At 47.1% G+C, this 7,588-nt stretch overlaps 1 pseudogene; it reads left to right on the forward strand.

Annotated features, from left to right (window-relative positions):
* Positions 1–429: 429 nt before the first annotated feature.
* Positions 430–1,539, forward strand: LOC115828408 (phosphatidylinositol 5-phosphate 4-kinase type-2 alpha pseudogene; annotated as a pseudogene).
* The last annotated feature ends 6,049 nt before the right edge of the window (positions 1,540–7,588 follow it).

Raw genomic sequence — 7,588 nt, forward strand, 5'->3', positions numbered from 1 at the left:
AGCCGTAAGGTTATATTTAGGTAACTCAAAGAGTTTGAGCCTGGAACAAGGAGGCAAAAAAAGTAAGGCGCCTACATTCAGGCATTCAACAAAGGAAAGACACATCAGAAGAAACTGCAGCCCTAGTCGCCCCTGCTGCACCAGCTAAAGAAGCCCAAGAAAGAGGCCAAGAAGAAGGTGGCCTCAAAGTCCAGTGGTGACCCTGCAAGGGGTATGTGTGCATTTATCAGACCCTAAACCCATCTGGGCATCAAAGCCTAGAAAAGCGGGACCAAGCATTGGCAAGCTCTTTCAAAGGTGGTGTAGGAACACATTATCAGATTGTAGGACACAAGCTTGCATGTTCCCTGCAAGATGCACTGGAGTGGAACACTTAAAAAAAACCACTTCGTTGCCCAGAAAGTGAAGCTGTTTCGTGCCAGCGACCCTCTGCGCAGCGTTCTTATGTGGGGAGTCAACCATTCGATAAACGAGCTGAGTCATGTTCAGATTCCAATCATGCTGATGCCTGATGACTTCAAGGCCTACTCAAAGATCAAAGTGGACAACCACCTCTTCAACAAAGAGAACATGCCAAGCCATTTTAAATTTAAGGAGTATTGTCCACTTGTTTTCCGTAATCTGAGAGAGAGGTTCAGCATCGATGACCAGGACTTCCAGAACTCCCTGACCCGCAGTGCTCCCCTAGTTAGTGAGGCACAAGGCCGCAGTGGCGCTCGCTTTCACACCTCCTATGACAAGAGATATGTCATTAAGACCATCAGCAGCGAGGATGTGGCCAAGATGCATAACATCCTCAAGAAATACCATCAGTACATTGTGGAATGTCACGGCACAACGCTCCTGCCACAGTTCCTGGGCATGTACCGCCTTACAGTCGACGGAGACGAGACCTACATGATAGTTACACGCAACGTTTTCAGTCACCGCTTGTCTGTGTATAAGAAATATGACCTAAAGGGATCCACTGTTGCTAGGGAGGCAAGTGACAAGGAGAAGGCGAAGGAGCTCCCCACATACAAAGACAATGATTTCATCAATGATGGACAGAAAATATACATAGATGAGGAAAACAAGAAGATCTTTCTTGAGAAGCTGAGGAAAGATGTGGAGTTCCTGGCCACACTGAAGCTGATAGACTACAGTCTACTGGTCGGCATCCATGACGTGGAGCGAGCTGAACAGGAGGAGGTGGAGAGCGAGGACAATGAGGGAGATGAAGAAGGAGAGAGTGATGGAGGGATCGTGGGTACTCCTCCAGACAGCCCCAGCAACACTCTGGACAGCACCAAACCCCTCTCCCCGGGAGACTTTGACCCAACCATTGATGTCTATGCCATCAAGAGCCATGATAATTCCCCGAGGAAAGAGGTCTACTTTATGGCCGTCATTGACATTCTACAACATTACGATGCCAAGAAGAAAGCAGCTCATGCCGCCAAGACAGTCAAACATGGGGCTGGGGCGGAGATTTCCACCGTGAATCCTGAGCAGTACTCGAAGAGATTCTTTGAGTTCATCACCACCATCCTGCCCTAGCCTGGGTGCCTAGAAAGAGTCCGTTGAAGGGTTTAAGAGGGACACGGGCAGAGTGGTGTCCAGACACACTCGCCCACTCTGCTACAAGAGGCACCCTAACAGCAGCTACAACCACCATTGGTTTACATTTAATTTTTTGTTTTGTTTTGTTTTGTTTTGTTCTCTGTTCATGGGACCATAAGGGTGATAAAAGGAATAAACAAAAAAAAAAAAAAAAAAAAAAACACCCCTTATCACCCCGATCTGACTTCCTGACTTTCCAGGACAGTTTCCGGTTTCCGGTTCGTACCTGTGCAAGCCTGCTGCTGCTGTTGTGCTGATTATTCGTCACTACTCTACGGTCTGTCTCTAACATTTACGTTGTGCTGCACTTCTAATCTTGTAATATTGTGTGCTTGTTTTAATCTCGCTCTGTGTCTGCTTCGTTAACGTTACCTATCAATACATTCTTTCTACTGTTTGGCTGCTAGCGTGCTAACACCAGCCTAGCATTCTTGCTAACCTTATTTACACAGCAATAGTGTGTTGATAGTTCACGTTTACGTTACCTCTCTTTATCTGCCACTATGTCTTGCTCTCTCTGCCTCGCTCTCGTAGAGAAGTTGTCTCTCCTAGAGAGACGTGTCCGTCAGCTAGAACAAGGCAGCGCTAGCCCTAGTTTTATTACTATAGATACGACGGGCACCCCAGATAGCATTAGTTTAGCCTCTGAGCCGATTAGCGGCTCAGTCTCTCCCTTTAGTGCAGTTTCGCCGGCGGAAAAGGAGTTTGTTACGGTCATGAGTGGCAGGAGGTCTCGCCGACGCCGACATCAGCCGTCATCCATACGGCCCGACTCACAACCGCTGCCGGTGGTGAATCGCTATGCTACTCTTGTTTCTCCTGCTTGCCGGCCCGGGTCCTCCACCTCCCACGACCGCCCCAAGCCCCGTACCTTAGTTATAGGGGACTCAGTGACCCGAGGGATTAGATTAGCAACGCCAGCGACTGTTACCTGTCTCTCCGGGGCCAGAGCTCCCGACATAGAAGCTAACCTTAGGGTGCTGGCAAACAGGAATAGCCGTATCGATAAGGCACACCACACAGACACTAGCTATGACAATATCGTTATTCATGTCGGCACCAACGATATTAGAATGAGGCAATCTGAAGTCACAAAAGTCAACATAGCTAGGACTTGTGACTTCGCCAGAAAGATGTGTCGGCATCGATTAATTGTCTCTGGCCCTCTACCAGCTAGGGGTAACGACGAAAGATATAGTAGATTATTGCAACTGAATCGCTGGCTGGCGCAGTTTTGTTTAGATCAGGGATTTGATTTTGTAGATAACTGGCCCTCTTTCTGGGGTCGACCTGGCTTGCTAAAAGCGGACGGCCTGCACCCTAATGGGCATGGCGCTGCTGTTTTATCAGGTAACATAGATAGATGTCTGAGTCAGCTATGACATCTTCCACTAGAGCGGGCCAGGTCGCAGGTGATTACAGAACCTGCTAATGAAATCCCCTCAGAGGCTGCTGAGTTCCATGAACCAATGACTCCTCTCCTCCAACATAAGGCCCTGAAGTTCGGTTTTATTAATATTAGATCACTCTCCCACAAGGCCTTGCTGGTCAGCGACCTTATTACTGATCTTAGCCTTGACATGATGGGTTTGTGTGAAACTTGGTTGAAGCCAGATGTTTATTTTTCTTTAAATGAAGCCTCACCCCCCAATTATTCCTTTTCACATGCTGCTCGAGCAGCGAAGAAAGGTGGGGGTGTAGCCTTAATTTATAACACTGAATTCTCGCCTAGCATCTTTAATGCACCAAATTTTACCTCCTTTGAGCTGCTCTCTCTGAAACAATCCTGCTCTACCTCACCCTTCCTCATAGTAGTGATCTATCGGCCCCCTGGGCCCTATAGTCAATTTCTCGATGATTTCACTGAATTGATCTCTAGCATTATAACTACAGTGGATAAAATCCTTATAATGGGGGATTTTAATATCCACATCAATGATAGCTCTGATTCTCTTAATAAAGCATTTACATTTATTTTAGACACTTTTGGCTTCAACCAATACGTCTGCGAGCCCACTCATTCCAATGGCAACACCTTAGATCTTATTCTAGCTCGCGGCCTAACCGTCTCTCATGTGGTTGTTTCTCCCTATTCCACTGCCTTATCTGACCATTTTCTTGTCACCTTCCAGGTCACGCTCCCCTCTCCTCCTGTAGTCTCCACCGTGGTTCGTCGCTGCCGCCGCATTAATGCTTCCACCACTGCCGCACTTGCTAACTTACTTCCTGCTGCCCTCAGCTCTCTCGATGATCAACAAGGGTCTTTGAACGATCTGACAGACAGTATAAACTGTACCCTCCGCAATGCTTTAGATACGGTAGCACCATTAACGCTAAAAAATAGGCGTAAACATAGAACACCCTGGTTTAATAACGATACACGTGTATTGAAGCAAGCATGCAGAAGATTTGAACGAAACTGGCGCGCCACTAAGCTGGAGGTCTTCCGCCTCGCCTGGCATGATAGCTTAATAGCCTATAAATGCGCCCTCTCCACGGCCAAATCCGCCTATTACTCAAGAATAATTAATCTTAATAAAAGCAACCCGAGATTTCTATTTGATTCAGTATCAAAATTGACCCAGAATCACTCCCCTCAATCCAGTTCTATTACCGCATGCGGCTTTGTCGATTTTTTCTCACAAAAAATAGACTTAATCCGTTGTGATATTAAAAACAGTCAACAAAATCAATGCGCCGGTATACTCCCCATCGCTGCCCCAGAGCCTAATCAGGATGTGCATTCTTTAACCCAATTTGAGCCTATCTCCCTAGACGCGCTCTCCAAACTGGTGCACTCCGCTAAACCAGCCTCTTCCCTGCTCGATCCCCTACCTCCTAAACTTTACGTAGAACTTTTCTCGATCCTCGGCCCTACAATCCTCAACCTTTTAAATTTGTCAATTAATGCGGGTGTTCTACCCTCTGCTTTCAAAACAGCCGTGATTAGCCCCCTACTTAAAAGACCTAAGCTCGACCCAGAAAGCTTGAATAATTATAGACCAATCTCTAATCTCCCGTTTCTTTCTAAAATACTCGAAAAAATTGTCGCTGCGCAACTCATCGCATACATGTCCTCCAACAGCCTCTTTGAAGTGTTTCAGTCAGGCTTTAGGCGTTTTCATTCCACTGAAACCGCATTAACTAAAGTGACTAATGATGTATTACTAGCCATGGATGCTGGTGATACCTCATTACTTATTCTTCTCGATCTGAGTGCAGCATTAGACACAGTCGATCACACCATATTGTTAAAGCGCCTGGAAAATCAAATTGGCATCCGTGGCCTGGTGCTCTCTTGGTTAAAATCTTATCTCTCAGAGAGAAAGCAGTGTGTCCACTACAATAATGTGACATCTGAGTATCGAGAGCTTAACTGTGGTGTCCCTCAGGGGGCGGTCCTTGGCCCTCTCCTTTTCTCTATCTACATGCTCCCTCTTGGAGACATTATTCGTAGCTATCACATTAACTTCCACTGTTATGCTGATGATACTCAGATCTACTTACCAATCAAGCACAGTGACCGCTCTGAATTGGCTAACCTTGAGGCGTGTCTCTGTGCCATTAAAAATTGGATGTCCTCAAACTTCCTGATGCTTAACGCAGGTAAGACAGAAATGCTAGTCATTGGACCCCCTGTGCATAAGCATCTTTTTAGTAATCTTAAATTAAAATTTGACAACTGCATTCTCTTGCAAAATTCTACAGCTAAAAACCTTGGTGTGATTTTTGACTCTAGTCTCTCGCTTGTCACTCATATCAAGAACACTACCAAAACGGCCTTTTATCATCTCCGCAATATCGCCAAAATTAGGCCCCTACTATGTTTAGCTGATGCAGAAACCATTGTCCATGCATTTGTCAAGTCTCGCCTCGACTACTGTAACGTTCTGTACTCTGGCTTGCCCGCCTCTAGCACCAGAAGTCTTCAGCTTGTCCAGAATGCTGCTGCCAGAATCTTGACCCGAACTAGGAAGTTCGATCACATCACTCCCATCCTGGCTTCCCTTCACTGGCTCCCAGTTCACATGAGGGCTGATTTTAAAGTCCTCCTATTAACATTTAAAATTCTCCATGGGCTTGCACCGGCCTATCTTTCTGATTTAATTACACTCTACGCGCCCCCCCCCCCCCCCCCGCACCCTGCGCTCTCAGGCTGCTAAATTATTAGTTGTTCCAAAAGTTAAAAAGAAGTCTGCTGGCCATCGCGCCTTTGCCTACCGCGCACCCTTTCTCTGGAACAGCCTACCTATAGATATTAAAGAGGCAAACTGTCTTGCTACCTTTAAAACCAAACTTAAGACTCATTTATTCTCCGTGTCGTATGATAGCATAGTCTCAAACTAATCTTCCGGTATAGCTCAGTCTCTGCTGTAGTCTCTCCTGGCATAGTTTAGCTTAGTAGCTGCCGGCTTAGATACCTCTCATCTTCTCTCTCTCCTCCCTCTCCTCTCCTCTGCTCTTATCTTAACCTGATCAGTTGCTGTCATTAACCTGCTCTCTTCTCTTTGTGTGAGTGGTCGATGTCTGCGCCTGCTTCCTGGATGTGGCACCTTCCCCTGACCGGCTGAATGGCTTTGTGCCCTGCTGTCCCTGGCCCTGCTCCCCCACGTGGCCCTGCTCCTCCTGCGCCCTCCTCAGCTACTACTCTTGCAACTTTCAATACAAAATTATCTATAAAATTATTTTTCTTATTTCATCTGTTAAGTGCCGCTACTCCAATTGCTCTCCTTCCCTCCCTCATCTCCTGCATGGCTGTGGCTCATCTGTTTGAGCATGAGTGTCTGGTGTGAATGTGGCTACTTTCTCTTAGCTGTCCCCCCCCCCCCCCCCCCACCCCCCACCCTCCATGCCATCCCTCTTCACCGTCATCCCGATGGCTGCTGCGGCTTCGTGTCCTCCTGCGCTGCTACAGCTGTGCCGTCCACCCCAACTGAGCCCCATGCTGTTGTGTCATTCCTCATACTACCTACCAGTTGTGTTCTCATTTATTATCACTCTGTTGTTTTGTAAATTGCCCTCTGGGCTGGCACCTACTGCACGCCTGGCTGGCCTAGAAGGGGTCTCCTCTCTTTGTGGTCCTTCTCAAGATTTCTCCTATTTTTCCCTAACGTCTGGGTTTTTTGAGGAGTTTTTTCTTGCCCGCTATGAGGATCAAGTCAGGGGGTGCCACCCTGCTCTGTTTTGTTGTAATCCTGTGGGCATGTAAAGCCCTTTGAGACTGTAAACTTCCGGTTCCGGTTTGTTCCTGTGCGACTCTGCAGCTGCCCTACGCGTGAACTGCCTAATTTAAATACCAACGCCTAATTTAAAACCAAATTAAATCTGGGATTAAGGTACGTGAAACTTTCACTATGGCAAATGCTCAGCCTGTTCAGTGTGTCGAGTGCAGGATGTTTAGCCATTCTTCCTCCGTCATTAATAATAGCTCTGTTTGTGCTAAATGTGCATTAGTTAGCTCCCTGACGGAGAAGATTGTAGCATTAGAGATGCGCATCCAGATGCTAGAGAGGCTTAGTGAGAGTGAGAATAGCCTAGTTCCTGTAAAAGAAAATCTGGATGGCTCAGGAAGAGTTAGCAGCTCTCCGACTCCGGCACTAGAGCCCTCACAGCGGGGCGAATGGGTGACGACTCGGCGGCATAAGTGCAAAGCCAAAGCTAACGCTAAGGCTAGCCCACGAGAGACGCACCACTCCCCGCTTCACGTGTCAAACAGGTTTGCCCTCCTCAGTGAAACACCCGCTGAGAAACCTGAAAGAGCTCTGGTTATAGGAGATTCCATTCTACGGCACGTGAAATTAGCTAGACCTTTAGGGGCACCAGCAGCCTTAGTTAGCTGTATACCGGGAGCCAGAGCGCCGGACATAGCAAGTAATCTTAAAGTGTTAAGTAAGCACAGGTTTTCTAAGGTAGTTTTTCATGTAGGAGCTAACGATATACGCCTTCGTCAATCAGAGGTTACTAAAAGTAATATCGTAGAGGTGTG

The sequence above is a fragment of the Chanos chanos genome, chromosome 15 (genome assembly GCF_902362185.1).
Source record: "Chanos chanos chromosome 15, fChaCha1.1, whole genome shotgun sequence".
Classification (NCBI taxonomy): Eukaryota; Metazoa; Chordata; class Actinopteri; order Gonorynchiformes; family Chanidae; genus Chanos; species Chanos chanos.